The sequence below is a fragment of the Macrobrachium nipponense genome, chromosome 30, assembly GCF_015104395.2.
Source record: "Macrobrachium nipponense isolate FS-2020 chromosome 30, ASM1510439v2, whole genome shotgun sequence".
Lineage (NCBI taxonomy): Eukaryota > Metazoa > Arthropoda > Malacostraca > Decapoda > Palaemonidae > Macrobrachium > Macrobrachium nipponense.
This window is the reverse complement of record NC_087218.1, coordinates 8,895,309-8,915,308: the sequence shown is the minus strand read 5'-3', so window position 1 is coordinate 8,915,308 and position 20,000 is coordinate 8,895,309. Positions and strand designations below refer to the sequence as shown.

At 36.5% G+C, this 20,000-nt stretch overlaps 1 long non-coding RNA gene across 1 annotated transcript in view; it reads left to right on the top strand.

The window, feature by feature from the left end:
* Positions 1-20,000, top strand: part of LOC135202007 (uncharacterized) — a 482,892-nt gene that overhangs the window by 347,297 nt on the left and 115,595 nt on the right. Inside the window, exon 6 of the long non-coding RNA XR_010311637.1 lies at positions 12,453-12,476. This is a non-coding gene — a long non-coding RNA (uncharacterized LOC135202007). The remainder of the gene's footprint in view (positions 1-12,452; positions 12,477-20,000) is intronic.

Sequence of the window (20,000 nt, the reverse complement as noted above, 5' to 3'; positions counted from 1 at the left end):
GAAGATGTGAAAATAATTTTTGAAAACGTTTCCCTTTCTTATATGATAAAATGTTTACTCAAACTACGGCCATTGAGACGTGGCTAGAATGTGAAAACTCAGTTCATTTCGTCTGTTCGTGGACCATCGTCGCAACTTGAGAATTGATGATTCTCATTTCACTGCAATACACCTTTAGATTTGTTGCCTTGTAGCTTGTTTCATTCTTAATACACCCAAGCCAGCGGATACTATTATTATTGCTAATGGAGAAACAAATCCACAGTTATGTAAATGTACATAGATTTAAATTTAAAAACAGCAAGGATAGCTTTCGGGAGTCTGTTCGGTTCCCCTTATCAATCAGGAGATTGATGAGGGGAACCGAACAGATTCCCGAAAGCCATCCTTGCTGTTTTTAAATTCAAATATTTGTACATTTACATAACTGTGGATTTGTTTCTCCATTTGAAGACTCGTGCTACTATGAGGATTTTTTTATTAATTATTGCTAATATTAAACCTACATTGACTTTACCCTCTAATATTCGCGAAAAGTATTTACGTCAAGTTATCACAGTCGTTTCAGCAAATCCAAAATGTTTACGAGTTAACATTACTTCCACTGGCGACGCAGTTATTTTCATTCCGGACTGTCTAAAGAGGACTACGCTCATACCTCCCACCGTCTTACATGAAAGAACTGTTCTCCATTTTTGGGGTCCTTTAAGGAACCTGTCGCGCAGGGTTCTCTCAAGAAGGACTACGCATCCCTCACCTTTAGTCCAGCGACCCCATACTTCACCTGCTAATGTCATGGTTCGCTAAAACAACAGGTACGAGTTGCGCTCATGGCGCTTGTCGAAGATTGTAAGCGGAGTTGCAGTGAGGGACTGGTGATTTTCTGTTTTATTCAAAGCTGGGACAGGGTTCAGGGGAGGGGATTTCACCTGGAATGTTGTGAGAGGAGGGCACTCAGAAAGGGGGCCAGAGATGATGAACTGCAGAACTAGAGATTTTTTTTTTTTTTTCTTTTTTACTGCATTTTGTCTATTTAGTCTGAAGAGTATTTTCAGATTTATCTTTCGGTGGTCTCGGTATAATGCTGTAAGAGCCTCGGCCCCTGAAACTCTCAGCAGCAACGCACGGTCATGGCTAACTTTAACCTTAAATAAAATAACTGCTGAGGCTAAAGGGCTGCAATTTGGTATGTATGATGACTGGAGGGGGGATGATCAACATGCCAGTTTGCAGCCCTCTAGCCTCAGTGGTTTATAAGATCTGAGGGCGGACAGAAAAAGTGCGGACGGACAGACAGAAAGCCACCTCACTAGTTTGATTTTACAGAAGACTAATAAAAATCACAGAAATTCTGGAAGGAAAAACTTTATCTTTTGTCTTCCCCTGGTGGTAGGCAAAGAATGCTAGCCATCTCCAGTGCCACTGAAGAATCGATCTTAAGTGCTTTTGAAAGACCAAAATATACAGGGATGCAAGGTTTTCAAACTGTCTCCACAAATATAAACAATGACGGAAATCTCCAGGATAACCCAGCAGTTATTTTTTTTTTTCTACCAACATATTTTCAGTGTTCTCGAACACAACGGCTCTTCGAAAATTCTTTGAAGAAATTCCAGAAAGAGAGGAAAAAAAATCGAATTGTCTCTCAGTATAAAAGAAAAAGGACAGTGTACCATACGTTTTTTTTTTTTTTTTTTTTTTTTTTTTGTGTTCCCTCGAACCATAAAGGGTCATCGGCATCCCACTTCATAGAAAAACAAACGGTACAAAATTCTCTCTCGCTTGACCTTTGACCTCCGGAACACGAACGATCATCATGTTTTGAAGTCCGGGTCACAAATCACGCTGAAAAGCCACATTACAAGACTAGATAATATGTAGAGGGAGGGGAACACCCAGCTTCCTACGGAGATATAATAATTTCGAAATGTGTGTATTTATAGTATATAAATGGCTGCTAACACTGAAAGTTTGATCGTTGTTTATGTTGTTATTTTGCTTACGGCGACTCTTTTACTCATTTATATTTTTCTGCTGCGCTCTCTCTCTCTCTCTCTCTCTCTCTCTGTTTATCTTATCCTTTCACATGGGTTTTCTCTTTAATCTGTTTTCTTATTATTCACTGACACTTTGTCTTGTGCATGAGTTTAAGAGAAAGCTAGCCAAAATCATTAGGAGGGCACTGTGAATGAACAGTAAAACCTGCTCCTAGAGATAAGTGAGCACAAGATGTCTCTTCGGATGGACTAACAAGTCTTTGAGACATCCTAATCCTTGTAACTCCTTGTAACCTGTTGATGCCAATATTTCAATGTTTTCTCTTTGGGCGTTGTTTGTTTCCTCCTTGCCTGTTTTAGCGAAACTGTTAACAAAGAATTAAAATTGAAATTTAAGTATATATGAAAATAAGCAATCGTGCCTTATAAAACGCAGCAGGCCTTCAGTATTTATTTTTCCGATGAGAAACATTAACAGTCGACGGTGATGAGTTCTACTTTTAAACAGCAAAAATCTTGACAAGAAAGTGCTGAGTAACGCAGTATACTGTCTTTAGTGACTGGACAGGTTTATTAGTATTTCCTATACTGGACTGAAGAGCTAACGATTAAATCCACAATTTTCCCTGAACAACAGACCTTATGAGTCAGGGGCGAAGACGTGGAGGCTGTTGGTAAGGGGGGCGGGGGAAGTGGTAATGGACTACATTGAACCACAAGAAATCAACTTTATGAGTTAGTGAGAGAATCCACAAACAGCGCACGATAGGAGGAAGAGAACGTGTTGCAATCACTGAATATATATATATATATATATATATATATATATATATATATATATATATATATATATATATATATATATATATATATATATATATATAATTAATTTTACGTTAACTTTTCAATGAGTGCAGCACGTCATCTTCCTTCGTCTATCGTACATTGTTTTATGGGCTCTCACTCATACAGTGGGTATATATATTTATTGTGTGTGTATGTGTGTCTTCTGTATATATGAATGTATATGTATACAAGTACAAAAATAGTGCTAGAGATAGGTAAATTTTTCTGGTAAGTCTGCAATCGAAATATAAACTACAACGAACCAGTAGTTTTTCACCTTTTTCATTTATGTATGTACTTATTGAGAGAGAGAGAGAGAGAGAGAGAGAGAGAGAGAGAGAGAGAGAGAGAGAGAGAAAGACGCGGTGGAGGTAACATACTTACAGGAATGCATTTACGAGGAAGACAAGAAAACATAGAAGCCAAACTAATTTAATAATACCGCTCGACCAGAGCGTCCAAGAAAAAAAATGAAATAGAAAAAACTTGCCGAACAACATTCCTCAGAATCGCTGCTATATATGAAATCAGTTCAAAGGAGGCGACCATCGGCCTAATGTTGCTAGAAAATGAAGGATGTGTGACCTTCCTGATCGTAAAGAAGTGTCCTTCATCATAAATATTGCACGAGTACTTTTTTTCTTCTCTCTCTCTCCCTCACAGTTTTGTTGCATAAAACGGAGCACTTTTGTGTTCAAAAGGCTGCTTTACGCGAAACTGGCATTTTTGGCAACTGGCCACCAATTTTTTTTTATAAACAACTGCCATTTGCACAAAAGTTTGTTGGAAGATTCGGCCAAAATTAGCGTACGGTTTGTGTCAGTTCATGCTCTAATTCTTTTGGGATCCATGCCTCGTTATAATAACATGCTTTGGCTTATTGGAGATTCCAGTGACTATTTTTATCCGTTTTTTTTTTTTCTTTTTCCCCCAAGGCTAGAACATCAACCTTACGGCCATTCCTCCCCCATTTATCCCGGGTAGGACCGATACTAATGACTGATACTGATGTGCGAGCAATGAAGGGACGAATTCTTCTTCTCGTGTGAGTTTCCATTACTTGGTGAAGCCCTTATCTGATTTGTATGCACCAGTTACTTCACAGGAATTACGCCAATGCTGCGCGCGCTGTCTTTTCATCTTCGAACAATCCTCACGTTCCAGAGTGGATACATTATATTATGTCCTCAGCGGGGCTTCCCAGCGGAATGGAGAACCTCTCCTCCTCCTAAAATTATTTGACAGATTCCATAAGGTCTTCTGAGTTACGCTCTTACTTCTCTCCTATTTATTTCTTATCATTTCCATATTTCATAAGAAGGGCACGGAGGTCAACCCATCAGTTTTTATTCTTTATTTCCTCCGATAATGAACAATAGAGTATTTGATTATAGTTCACTGTAAGATATTTTCTTCAGTTTCTCATTTGCGTAGAGGAAAAATTGGGTTTTTACAATTTACGGGAAGAGTAACAATCGTTATTCCGATACTAAATCATAGTAGTTCGTTTTATAAAGGAGACAGATTTGAAGTCAGTTTTCTTTTGGTCACTCCTTGTAGGAGGCAGGTAACGCTGTCTGCCGCGTACACCTCGCACGCGCCACATTTAGTAAACAGGTTATCCGTTGTGTCCTTTTGACCATAAATGCGTTGATTCCTGCCTTTCACTTTTCATCCTTCAACTTTATCTCGCTACGTTTTTACCCCTCATTTACTATCAAAACCTTTCGGGTCGATCCTTCGGCAATTGAGAAATAACTCAACGTTTTGATCATCTTTTCAGCCACGAAGCCAACTCAGGATTAAATCGCACTCTTGCGCGGAGTAAATGCGCCCACTGCTGTCTTTCAAAGGGATTAACAGCGAGGCATTTAACCTCTCGATAGCCCCGTTCCTGTCGATTTGCGAGGCTCACTACCGTCACGGGGAGAGGATAAAACCTCCTTTTATTTGCGTCTAATGATTATCTCTCGGACGCTGGTGTCGTGAGGTTGCTGAGAAGAGCGAGCCGCCCGTTTCCTCTCAGCATCATCAAGCTCCCATGACTTTTCTCACTGGCCGGCTTCTCTGCATCTTTTACTTGCCATCTGTTGTGTGCCATCTCAGCTCAGTCTTCACTTGGAGCTTCTTTATTGAGAGTGAACTGACTTTCCTGGAGGTTTGTTTACCTCGGTTCTTGAGTCTGTGCGATGGGTTTCTTCTTTCCTTAGTTTTTTTCATATTTGTATTGATGTTTATGAAAGGCTGCATTTATTTATTATCGGTTTATCTCCATCGTTATGCATTTGTTATTTTATTCTCCCCCTTTTTTTTTCCACATACTGGCGTACTGTTCCGTGGAAGCTTGCTTAGCTAGTTATTGGCCTTTTCGGTTTGCAGTGTTCTGAATGATGATAATGATGACAGCAGAAACTAGGTATCAATTGTAACTATTTATGAGAATAGATGTTATCTTTCGACTACGACATATTTCGTAATGGTATTCTTCTTGCATGGAGTGATTCCAGCGTAAGGCTTACTTCAAACTGTTTGAAGGCATGAGTTATAAAAGAACATTTCGCCCATCTACCTGGCTTTCTGTTTGTGCCCAGGTAAACAAAAGAATAAATATGCCCCCACACAATTCAATGGTAGTGGAAAAAACGCAGTCTCGCATCCTAACGGAACTTAGAAATCTCAGTATTATCGTTATCAAGTTTCGCTTGAGAGTCGAGGAATAGAAAATGCTCTTAGCTCTTAATAAGCCTTCAAGAATAGAACAAAAATAGTTTTACACCCTTTTCAGCTGACTGCATCTAATGGTCGGTAATGGAAAGGTTTCTCTCTCTCTCTCTCTCTCTCTCTCTCTCTCTCTCTCTCTCTCTCTCTCTCTCTCTCTCTCTCTCAGGAAATGAAAATAAGAGGTGAAAATCTTTTAAGAAAGATCTGCAAAACAAGTTAAGGGGTCTGCTTGGGAGTTGCTGTATATGCAAATGATATTGCAAAGATAAATGAACGTGAGCATCTGTAGGATGGGATTGGGTATGATAATAATAATAATAATAATGGTAATAATAAAAATGATAATACTGACGATGATGAAGATAAAAGTTGATACTGCTTGGTTGGACAGCAGCTAGATAATTATTATTGTCATTATTTTTATTATTATTAATAGATAAAGAGGCTTTCTGTTATTTTTTATTAGTATTATTGAAATGGCAGTAACAACCATAATAAGGAATTCATCACTATTATTATTTTAATTGATAATAAAAACAATACTGAAATCCATTCAAGTTATGAAAAAAATTATTTTTGAGGGTATGCAAAATCCCGTTAAGCGCTTTACAGCGCCTCATCTTCAATAGGGAGTTGTTGTTTTGCATACGTGGAAGATTAATGTAATTATTATTCTCCGTGGGCAACGCCGTTGCTGCACTTACAAGGCTTTCTACTAAGGGTACTTTGCTTGCTTTCAGACATTACCCATTCTAAGGTTGTATTTGATGGAGCGTTTATTGAATTATAATGAGTTGAGGTACACATGCATTCTATATATATATATATATATATATATATATATATATATATATATATATATATATATATATATATATATCCCATAGTAAGCAGTGTGCATAGAGGCACGCATGTATATTCTTTTTCTGAAGTGGTGATGAATTCCTGTTTGAAGGCTTCTACAAAATTTACCTTCTCCCACGTCAACAATGATATTGCCAGCAGTATGTCAACTCGTTTTCCAAGTATCCAGTCGTTCACGCACAGAGTAATTTCGTGGCTTACGTCATTCATTGTACCATATCGTTGTGTCTTTGTATTTACCACCTTTTTAGTTCTGCTTGTTTTGCTCGCTGTATATGAAGCAAACGATGCATTTCTACAGGTTGCCGATGTATCTTCTCGCATTTGCATTCATAAAATGCTCTTCGCCTCCACAAAGAAGAAGATCGTCTCATTTTGGCATTCATGGTAAAGCATTTCCTAGGTTGAGCAATCACATACAAGCTCAGATGGTTGTTTGATATGTGTAAGATTTCGCACAGCGTATTGACAGCCAATTATTTATGGACTGAACGAAGGCGGACAGGTTATATTTACCAAGGAAACGTTGTTTTTCCTGATTTCAGAACATCGATCACTTTCATTCGGGCGACATCTTTCGGGATTTACAACGTCTCCTACTGAATATAAACTCCTCCTACAAGCCTAAAATTTATGGAGTAGTCGAACAAATTTCATTCTGAATTCAAAATTTCATTCATTAGAGTATTTGGGACGTATTCAAGTTTGTAAAACACTATATTCCATTTAAGTCTCAAATCTTTAGATCTCGTACAAATGCATGTTTTTAAGTGTTACGCAGATTTACCCAATAACAAATACCTTTAGATTTTGCACAAATGGAGACAATAATAAATATTCCCTTTATTTCATTTCGGGTCAATCGGGACAATATTTAGATTTCGCACAGAACTGGACACAAACTAATGCATTTAGATGTATACAGATCCGGTCAGTGATGAACTCATTTACCTTGGGGGGAGGCGTTTTCTGAAAACTTTCCAATGTCAGTTTTGAATTAGTTATGGTAATGGGATTGATTAGGCATTAAGAATACCGAGCGGAATATCAGTGATGTAATATTAGTATGTCTACAGGTCTCTATTTTTACCAAATAGTGAGAGGGGAAACTATAGATTGACAACTATTTTCCTATAATATCACTTTTGATTTTATTCTTACATTGGTTGACGGCTAGGAACAGGATGGGTTCTAGTTTTTTTCTCTTTTATCACAATACAAATCTTTTTCTGGAAGAGAAAGTCAAGTCTTGTGATGATTTTGAAAAAATTCTATTTAAGAAAAGCTCTGTATTATCTTATTCTCCTTGGATTTGAACAGTACAGTTTTGTCACTTTTGCCTCTTTGGTTCTAGAATTCTGAATCCTTTTATTTTATTATTTTTTGTGACTAAATTATTCCTGGAACAAAGCATTATAGCCACTGTTTTTGTGACTAAATTATTCATGGAACAAAGCGTTGTAGCCACTGTTTTTGTGACTAAATTATTCATGGAACAAAGCATTATATCAACTGTTTTTGTGACTTAAATTATTCATGGAACAAAGCATTATATCAACTGTTTTTGTGACTAAATTATTCCTGGAACAAAGCATTGTAGCCACTGTTTTTGTGGCTAAATTATTCCTGGAACAAAGCATTATATCCACTGTTTTTGTGACTAAATTATTCCTGGAACAAAGCATTGTAGCCACTGTTTTTGTGACTAAATTATTCCTGGAACAAAGCATTATATCCACTGTTTTTGTGACTAAATTATTCATGGAACAAAGCATTGTAGCCACTGTTTTTGTGACTAAATTATTCCTGGAACAAAGCATTATATCCACTGTTTTTGTGGCTAAATTATTCATGGAACAAAGCATTGTAGCCACTGTTGTGACTAAATTATTCTGTAACAAAGCATATTATCCACTGTTTTTTGTTGACTTAAATAATTCCATGGAACAGAAACATTATATCCACTGTTTTTGTGACTAAATTATTCCTGGAACAAAGCATTGTAGCCACTGTTTTTGTGATTAAATTATTCCTGGAACGCATTGTAGCCACTGTTTTTGTGACTAAATTATTCCTGGAACAAAGCATTATATCCACTGTTTTTGTGACTAAATTATTCCTGGAACAAAGCATTGTAGCCACTGATTTGTGACTAAATTATTCCTGGAACAAAGCATTGTAGCCACTGTTTTTGTGACTAAATTATTCCTGGAACAAAGCATTATATCCACTGTTTTTGTGACTAAATTATTCCTGGAACAAAGCAATGTAGCCACTGTTTTTGTGACTAAATTATTCCTGGAACAAAGCATTATATCTACTGTTTTTGTGACTAAATTATTCCTGGAACAAAGCATTGTAGCCACTGTTTTTGTGACTAAATTATTCCTGGAACAAAGCATTATATCCACTGTTTTTGTGACTAAATTATTCATGGAACAAAGCATTATTGCCACTGTTGTCATCGAAATGAAAGCTCAAGCCAGTAAAGAAATAACTTGACGTCTTGGAATAGATGTGATAAATGTATCATTAGAATCCATTTTTTTATTTGGTATATGCAGCGTTAAAGAAATCTTCCAGTTCCCCAAAGGAACTGGTTCCTGTGTACACATACAATTTATTACAGGATCAACTAATATTGTGATGCAGAGTTAATATATTGCATTCTTGTAGCCAACGGTAGATTTGCAAGGAAGATAACAAGCTCCTCTAAGTGCTTATTCACGCAGGTACACGTGCAGTTGAATACTACGTCAAGTAAAAAAAAAATAAAAAGACTAAATAAAAAATGTGTACCTTATGTCAGTAAAAAAAAAATTAAGAGATTGGCGAACTCGTGTGTACAGTTCTTAAATTGGGTTAAAGAATTTTATAACATTCAGTATTTTATGTGAGCTCTGATCAAGTTTTTTCTTTTCTTTTTTTTTTTTTTTTTTTTTTTTTTTTGCGTGCAATTCAAGGGGAGGATTTTATTAGGAGATCATTTTGCAATGTCAAAAGTTATTGTTGTTCTGTTACATATTCTGTCTATGTCTCTGTCTCATTTCTCGGCGGTTTATTGATTCTTAAAACGTAAATCGAGACGACCCCCTATAAAACGCTGAAGGTTTAAACGCACTTTAAATTAAGAATTATCTTTTAAATTGAAAATGTACCCTTCGCTTCGCAATGGCATTTCGCACGTTCTACCATCCTCTAGTTGCATTTTAACACTTGGGCAAATCACCAGTTATACGGATCGGATGCTCATAAAACTAGAATCCGCTACCCATGGCATTTAGAGGGAGATTAAGCTTCCACGAAGCAGGTCATTAGTGGACGGCAGTCGTAAGAATTCTGGTACTTAATTTGATGGGCATGAAGGGCATGACCATTAGTTGGTGCCTCATAATAGATATTAATTGACTTTTACCATCCGAGTATCCTACCACTTCCATTTTACTGTTGTATCCAGTTATGAGGTTTTGCTCTTCTCTGATTCGGCTACATTTATTTTCTGCTAAAAATTGTTTGCACTTCTGTGTCTGACACTGAAGGTTAATGATCAAAACTGTTGCCTAAGACATTATAAGGACAAGTTACATTATGGTTATTATCAATTGTCTTACTGATGAAAATCATATATTATCACGAAGCAAACAAATGGCTTCTTGACTTTGCTATGGAACTTCAAGATAATAGAATAACGGAATGTAGAAGTCAGATGTCAGAAATAATGAGCTGGAAGGGGTAAAATGAAACTGAGGTATAATTAACAGGAAATAATGTAGCAGTTAGGGATCGAATAATTAAACTAAGAGTTTTTCTTATTTGTCTTTATCCTTAATATCCTCTAAAAAAAATATGATTATGTATGTAAATACAAATAAGCATATATACTATATTCAGCGAAAAAAATGCTTTAGATAATGTTTAAATATCCGACAGTGGGAAATGAGAAACGAATCAGGAGAGAGATATATACCTTCCCCTCTTCCTTTGTCTTCTTTTCTCCAGTCCTGGGCCTTTTTTTCATGTTTTCCTTCCATCTTACTTCCCACCCTCTTCTAATAATTGATTCATAGTGCAACTGCTTTGAGGTTTTCCTCCTGTCACACATTTCATACCATTTACTGCCAGTTTCCGTTAGAAAAGAACAATAGGTTGCCCTCTCCGCCGGCCTGTGTTCTTGCATAAAGATAAAACTTGGATAAGAATACTGGAAATCGAAAACATTCGGGTGTTGCCGAAGGTAACTCGCGCTTCTTAATATTGGTGAGGCGTCTTCTTTAGTGAGTCGAGACTTTCAGCAAGAATATATAACTATTTATTGTTGTTGAAGCTGTCACTAGGTGGAGCTGCCGCAGTAATCACGTTCAAGGAGCTTCCTGATTAGCTGATCACATGCGCTTTGTAGGAATTGATATCGTGTAAGGTGTAGGAATTAGTGAGTGTGCTCAGGATTCAGCACGGTCTGTAAATGTTAAATATTTTTAAATCTAAGAAATTTGGTGTCAGTTTCTATCAGTGTAGCATCTTTCATTCTTCTTCTTCCCAGCTTTATCCTTATGCGTGGTCGCCATTTTTAATGAGTCTCTTCCATCTACCTCTGTCCTGTGTCATTTCCTCCCGTACTCCCTTCTCCCTCATATCATCTCTAATGCAATCTCTCCACCTGGTCTTAGGTCTTCCTCTCCTTCGTGTAGCATCTTTCATAACTTGCTGAATGTTTTGCAACTTCTAGAATTATTCTCCGCATTGTGTGGTAAACATTTACATGGAGCTTTACGGTCATTTTAACTTCAAAGAATTTAGCCACTTCATATATGACCTCTTCCACAACTTTGTGATATACCCGTGCCGCTGCAACTATCAAAACCGCATTTTGAACTGATAACTGACATTTGGAGTGAAAGATGCGTAATTGATACAAATTGTTGCTAAGGATTTATAAATTCAAATGATAATGGTAGTCCATTTAGCTAGATTTAGAATTATAATCTGGTTCTCTGTAAGTGATGGGAGAGAGAGAGAGAGAGAGAGAGAGAGAGAGAGAGAGAGAAAACAAAAATAATGCGTGGTTTTGTAAAGTGTATAGAGGAAGTATAGTTAAGGCTGTGTATTCACATATCTTTGTTTGTTCATTTGTCAGAGTTTTCAGTGGGTTTCGATAACAGGTTGTAAAGAAATGAAACTTGACCAGCAATGAAATAATTAGATTCTGAGAAAAAAAAAACAGTCAACTCGAATGTATGATACTTTATACAAGTGTCGGTGGAGGCTTGCAATCTTCATCCTTTGTAGTTGTTGTCTCCCCTTGACGATAGGAATCGTAGTAATACGTATTACAATACCTTTCATATATAGAATTAAATCACTAGGGCAATTGGTGTTTGAATGTAAAGTAACACAAGAAATTAAAAGAAATGAAAGGCAAGAATCCTGGTAAGTTTCATCTAATAGAGGCCTCTTGGAGTTGCCTTAGTAAAGAGAAACCTGTTAAGATTTATGCTTACTTTACTTTCTGCCGTCTGCTACGTTGTAATATATATATATATATAATATATATATATATATATATATATATATATATATATATTATATATATATAGTTATTTATTATAATTTATCCATATGTATATATCTATACTATGTATTAATATATGTGTGTGCCAAAGTTAACCAACAGAAAAGGTGATCATGTGCAGGCACATATAGGTGGACCAGTAGAATAGTGAAGGATAAAGTGAGAGCGAAAGAATGTAAGCAATAAATATAGAGGGGAGAAGGTGAGCAAGAACTTTAAGGAAAATAAAAAGTAGTCTCACATGGAAGTAAAAGCAAAGGAGAAGGTTAACTTAATATACCAGTGAATCTCAGAATAAAAGGTGCAATTGGAGAGACGCTTTCTGTACTGAATGCAGACCTAGCCCGATGTTTTTAATTATGTTCAAACAAGCTTGCTTGATGTGAGAGTGGAAAGATTTAGTGTTAGCGACCAAATATTTATTCAAATATAAATTGTTTCTCTCTCATTTTCAGAAGCCGTACACCATCCAGGTTTTGGTGAGTGTTACTGCATTAAAGTTTGTGCTGAGTTTAGTGTAGTAATGTTTTCCGTGATAAATCAAAGTATTTTTTATATAAGTATTTCTTTGTTATTTTTTGCATGTATGTGATTGGTAGCGTGATTTTGTTTAATGTCTATTTTTTCTGTGTTGCTCTTTATTTTTCTGCTGTGGCTTCTATTCTCATAAAACTTGGTATATTCATACTTGAGATTCGTGTCGTGTGGCTGTTTCTGCATTATTATTGTGGGATTTTTATTAGAACGTTTATTAGATTTAACTTTTCCTGATTAGTGACAAATCTGTTAATACTCATTTCAATCATGCTTATATATATGTGTGTGCGAATGTAGCTAGATATAGTTTCGTTCCCTGGTATGCAGAAAAGAAGTAAATTTGTCGAAATGTTTCTGTTTAACGAAATCGTATCAGAAGCAACTAGTAAGATTGGAATATTAAAAGTATATAATAAAAAAGGTCCGTAAACCTGCGTAAACCTCACTAGTGGTTTCCTTTTATATATTTGTTTCAGAATGCATATTATTATCAGATCGTTTTTCATAATTTTAGGAACTTAGACAGATGCTAGTTTTTTTATATCGGTGTGAATCGCGATCTAACTTGCTTTATAGAATTTAGAATTTTTAATAACACTGAATTTTGTTCAGTTTAGTGTGACTTAAACGTATGAGGAATATTCTCGCAATTTTCTCTTTTCTTGTTTCTGGTTTCTATAAATTTCCTTCACTCCATTATTGTTGACATACTTAAAGCTTTGGTGAATCGTGGTTACATCAATTTGCTTTTGAAAAAAAACCGTTTAGATAACTAATACTTTATAATTAAATTCAGGCCGTGCTGAAGAGTCGTTTAGATACAAGATTGGAGGAAATTGTAACTGTTCATTCTCTTTCTCTCTCTCCCTCTCTTAAAGAAAAAAAAAACGTTTTAATACGCGGACAAACAATTCATTTTTGAAGTAACTCCTGGTGACATTCAGTGTCAAACGGCTTCATACATCTTAGCTTCGGACATCTACAAGTAAGATAACAAGCTCCAGCGAATACTTGCTTGCACAGGCACGTGTGCATGTGCACATCGTCGTGTATTAGAGTTAAAAAAAGTTAAGAAGTTACCATTGGAAGCCATAAGGGTATTTGTGAAAGCTGATGTGTGGGTTCCTTATGCAACTGCCCAGTCTTGGATTGTCGTTGGTCAAAGCAACATGTTTCCAAATTTGCTTCTTTTATTATCAAGCAGTTTCTGGCAGAAAATCTGCGAGTGCTTGATGAGAAAGTATATGATTTTATGGTGCTGCAAAAAAGAATGCGCTTCTTTGTGGTATCGACTGCCATTGTATTATTATTTTCCTATCTATCAGTCATTCTGTATTTGTCCATCTGTCACTTTTCACTTTGACGCCATTATACAAAAGCAGTGATACTTTATGTGTTCATTTGCTTCCCTTATGTGCATAAGACTCTGCTTCAGAGTTTTTGAACTAGTTAGTAACTACGAGGAAATCAACCGTACGTTTCAGCTATCCAAAAAAAAAAAGAAAAAAAAAAATAGCTGGTTAATATATGTCTCTGTTACAGCCCAATTTCTCCAAACACTACTGAATAATGTTCGACCGTAATACTAGTATTGATAGGGGAAGCCTCTGTATTAAGCGTTGCTTCTGCTGATATTAGCAAATTTATACTTAAAGTAAGGCAACTCGTTTGAGCGTTAAAGATTCCAGCAACGGAACCCTGTTACCTATATAATAGTATTAGATTAGATAAATGTCGCGATGAAACAGATTTAAGTTGACAAAAGAAATCTTTCATCTTCCGGCAGTCAAAGAGGGTACTCGCATAAGCCAGACTTCAGGAAGGTAGAGAGAGAGAGAGAGAGGGAGAGAGTTCTCGCATTTGCGGCTCCATCACGAGCGAATAAAGAGAGAATGAAAGAGAACAAAAGACAAGTCATTCAGAAAACATCTCTCTTCCCGTCCTTCATTAAAACATGCCATAAGGGAAGCTCGGACAATTATTGTCTTCTTGGTATTCTGTGTCCATATTATCCAGGGACATGTTAGCAATATGGCCGTTTTTCATCAACGCCAACAGCTGTTCGTATCCCCCTGTTGAGGCACGTTCCAAATGACGGATCCGACCTCGCTTTCAGATGTTCGTGATCTTCTGTTCAATCGATGTTTGCAGATGTAGACGATTATGATGATGTTCTGCAGAAGCGGTGTCTGAATCTTTCGAAATCGGGTTTGCATATTAATTGGAGTTTGAATAGTTCGAAATCGTTTATTGGAGATTTTTTTTATTCTCTCCAGAAAAAGAGTCCTCAGACAAGTCTTAGGTTGAGTTGCTTGAGTGCTTGAATTCGAACTTGCTTTCAGATGTTTACGATGCTGTGCAGAAGTCTGTGTAGCATCGCAATGATCTGAGTCGCTTGAAATCGTGGCAACGAACTCAGATCAAGATGTCCAGAATGCTCTATGAAACTGGCGCATGAACTTCACAAAGTAACGTGATGCTTGAAAACAAAATGTGATCCATTGCCTCAGCTAAGATGAGACTGCTAGCGTGGGTGCTGAAAACCGATAAAGAAATTATTTCAAGAAATCAATGGCATTCATGCCAAGTATGCTTACATATGAATGACTGATTGATGGAGTGCCTTCTGGTATCACATTTGCCAGTCACAGACGTTGATTCTCTCTATACATGGGTTATATCATTTGAGGACAGCAATTCTTTATAGGATTCCTTGGACTGACATTCCAAAATAATTTTAGGGATGTTTGGTAAAGAAAAAAAAAATTAAATACTCATTTAGCGTGCTACAAAAACTAAGAGAGAGATATAGAAAACCTCATAGGATTACAAACCAGTAAGATTACTCTATTTTCGATATGAACATCTCCAAGAATAACGTTCTTAGTAGCCTGTTTGGAAGTCTGGTCAGATACTGTGCAATGGAAATAGGACGTTTTTGTGAGATAGCGATCACTATATTTTTGTCATGCCGATTTTTATTATTATTATTTTTTGCTCGTATTGAAATGGAATAGTTGCGTGCTAATGATTACTGAAAAGTTACTTTTTCTATCGACAGAATCACCAGGATGCCTAGTATAAAATTAATAGTGGAAGCAGAAAAAAATACGAACTTCGTCATTCAGCCAATTAGAGTAAGGAATTCAGTGTTTTAAAGCAGAGACGAATAAAATTAAAAGTAAAATGTGAAACCAAAACGTTCCACAAATGAAAGAAAAGGATGTCTGGAAGTATAGAACTCTGAAACAAACAAAATATAGTAGTATCAACCTCTTCGTACGATGTGCTCGCATTCTCCCGTGGCTATAACAATGGGAAGAAGTATGGCCTTATTAAAGTCTCAGAGAACAAATGATCACAATACATAAACTTCTCGGGCAAAGCTAATAAAAGTTTGTTAAACGTCAGCTTGTCTGTATCACTGATTGGTCCTCTGTTGGTGATGTACAGCGCAAGCATTTATCATGCTCGAACACTTAAACACACTCGAACATATATACGTGCATATCATATATGTATATATATATATATAGTATATATATATATATATATATATATATATATTATATATATATATATATATATATATATATATATATCACACACTTATTTTCATGAATGCACGACGGTTATGCACGCTACTGCTACCAGTATTCCTACTGTTCATAATGATGACGTCGACGATAATATTGTACTTTAAGTATTTTTGTAAAGCTTGTACTAAAAAAGAAATAAAAAAAGGCTTGAGAGTAATAAAAGTAAATTTCTCCGAAGTATAGAAACCATTAGGCCTAATATGTTGATCACGTTTTGAATGTTAACCATGAAAAAATGTTGTTGACGTTGAAGACTGTGATTAAAGAAAAGTGGATGGAATACGAAATTAGCGACGTACTATTTAGTATGGACTTTGTCATCTTCGGTTAATTAATTACGGGAAAAGAATTCTTAGGTACGCCATGATTGAAAATGTTAAATAAATTCCAAGATACTCTTGATTATTGTTGTTGCCTTCCTTGGCTAACGTCAGATATCTTTTGATCAATATTACTTGCAAGATCTTAAACTCTTTTTGGTAGACTTACTTACGGTTTATCACAGCAAGATTATTTACTGTTTTGCATTATTGTTTTTTATCTGCAGTACTGGTCTTTCAACTAGCAATGGTCTTGAGGTCTCGGCTTAGAAATATTTTGATATTTGCTATATTTATGAACCACTATCTTATTTATCTTCAGTTACAACCTTAGCTAATAACCATGAAAGAATCTCTCTCTCTCTCTCTCTCTCTCTCTCTCTCTCTCTCTCTCTCTCGTCCTTCATTAAGTAGAAATGGCGGTCTCTTATGGAATGCCATTATATCCCTGGTCACTGGTTCATGGGTTCGGTATGTCATTTACACCCAATAATAAATCTTGATTAGAAGTTCATTATAAATCTGTGCCCTTGGTAACCTATGATGCTCTGAAAAGTATTGTAAGCGGTTGTTGGTTTTCAATGGCATGAAGACAGAACTCTGCCTTTCATGGCCAGGTTCTAACTAGATTATCTTCACAGCGTAGTAATCCTTGAGTTATGAGATCGTCAACCTGTGTACCAATTAACCTGGCATCCAGCATGAAATAACACCAATGGTAAAAAAAAATAGTATTGGAGATTGTAATGAATCCACTAATCAGTTAATCATCAATATCATAAGTGCAATGAATCCACTAATCAGTTAATCATCAATATCATAAGTGCTGTACACTACAACAGTGTAGAGTAAAGAAACTTGAGGTCACTCTGAAATACCTCTTGCAACTCCAGTGAACTCCAATTGGTTAAGAGAGTCACAATCTAATAAAAAAAATTTGTAATTTAATGCGATTCCGATAACTATAACATAATAGGTCGGTTGCTTAGGAGTTTAGAAAAAACGGTAAACTTCGACTTACCTTACCTCATTCGTCTCGACCACAGCATTTCAGCTAATTGTGCACCTTTCGATGAGGAAAAGTCGCAGGTCATTGAAATATGTTGCAGTCTATGATTTTTTTCCAGGCAAAAAATATAATCTTTTGCTGACGGGGAGAGGGTACAAGCGACGCGACGTGTACCTTAGTACATAAGAAGCTTCCAAAGATACTGGAATATAATCCGTTTTCAGTTTTTCCCAATTTGATGAAATAGTTTTGATTATCCCAATTTGATAAAGTAGTTGCCATCTAAAGGAAAAAATAGCCAGCCCGCAGTCTCCCGTGTTAACTAAAAACTTAGAAGTCGTTCGTTATGAATCGAGTCGAATCTTTATTCGGTCATAGTCTTTTCATTTCTTTCTTGCCTCTAAATCAAGAGGTCGATATCCACTTTGGGGGTGGGGGGGATATCATCCAGCAAACAATTCGTGCAAAGGGAGATATAAATTACGCCTTTAACAGGGGTCTGATAGGAGCAACCGGGGCAGTTAATCTAAGGCATGACTTTAATTACACTCCGATCAACCAGTGATTTAGGAAGGCGCAAAAAGACTTATTACATACAGCTGAACGCTCAATATGCATTGTTGTTACTTGCGGGTAAGATTGCCATTTCGACTGAGTCCGATCACAGTTAGGTGGCTCGATTGAGATTACACAGGATGAAGTCGTGTGGCGGGGTCTGGAGTAAATATTATTTATTTTATTTTATTTACTTTTTTTTTGGGGGGGGGGGCTGACAATACATACCCATAGTCGACATCATTGAACTTTCTGCGTATTGTGCTTTTAAATGGCTGATGTATTGGAGTTATTAAGTAGATTGTTTCAAATACTGTGTTCGTAATGACTATCCAATGATGTTTGCCTTACTAACGAGACTGTAATCATTTGTATGCTCCCTAAATAAGAAAAACTAGGTTAAAAACTAATGACGATAAGCTTTAATTACATTGGTGGCTGATGTCTACATCCAGTTCAAAAAAGAAGAAAAAATGGAAAGAAAAGCACAATAGTATAGCAGTAGGGCAAAGTTTGAATGCAGGGGAGTAATTTGTAATTACAGTTGTTGTTACAGTAGCGCAGACTCCGGAGAAGAGACAAACAGAAACAAAATGAAACAAAGAAAAACCCAAAAGAGAGATAATGGGACAGGAATGGAGAATGTTGGATAGGAAAAAAAATTGTAGCTACCTCTAATAGATAGTAATGACAGAGTAAGACCGCATGCTTTGATGAGAAACTGGAAACGAAAAATTGAAAGAGAGACAGAGAGGGATGGAGGTGATCTCTCTCTCTCTCTCTCTCTCTCTCTCTCTCTCTCATACGCACAACACGCTCATGAATTTTGTGATATGACAGCTATAGATAAAAATACAAGGATTATATCTGTCTCTCTGTCGCTTCTACAAGTAATCATACTTATGAATATTTGGTTAGGACAGGTTGAAAAATATCCAATTTTTTTATTTTATTTTATTTATTTATTTATATTTTTTTTACTGTCTCTCTCTTGCTTTCACATATTTCTAAATGAATTTATAGTTAAAAGTAAAGACAGCTATACACGCATAAGCATCTCTCTCTCTCTCTCTCTCTCTCTCTCTCTCTCTCTCTCTCTGCTAGTTCGTCCGAATGCACCTGGAGTCCAGTGGAGTTCCAACACGTACCTGCAGTGTCGGCCAAACTGTTCTTGATAGTTAGTTTACCTGTCTAGAACCCTCCCGGTATACCGCCCTCTTCAGTCTAGACCTTGTTATTTATTTGAACTTTGAATACATATTCTCTCTCTCTCTCTCTCTCTCTCTCTCTCTCTCTCTCTCTCTCTTATGTGTCTACATTTGTGATGTACGAGTTTGGGTCAGGCATCTCTTAGGTATATGCTAAAGATGAAGCAGAAAACCAGACAGTTAGAAACACAGAGAGAGAGAGAGAGAGAGAACAATACCACAAAAACTTAAAAAAATTGAAAGGCAGTAGAACTACGACTTGTTCATGTAAACACAGATATTTTAGAGAGAGAGAGAGAGAGAGAGAGATGAGAACGACGACAAGAGAGAGACGAGAGAGAGAGAGAGGAAGAGGAGAGAGAGAGAGAGCCCAAAACTGCTGAATTTTAAGAAGCTGTAAAACCAATCCCTGATCTGATCTAGTTTAAAATCATGTATGACCTACCAGTATGCCAGCGAACCAATTACTCCCTCCAACCCTCAGTGCCTTACCACGCCAGTCGGACACTGGTCCGCAGTTAATCAATAATAAATGAAGCGTAATACAAATACTCGCTGTTAGCCCAATCACCGGTTAACAAGTGGATCCACCCTTTCTTCTACGCAATGAGTCCGTAGGCTAACGGCACAGGAAACAATTAAACACAGGAGACAGATTTATGATTTCTTCATAATTGCTATCACCTCTATATATTACATATAATTGGGTTCGTCTTAATTGTTTTCGTGGACTAAAGAGGAAAGGGGTGAATGAGAGAGAGAGAGAGAGAGAATT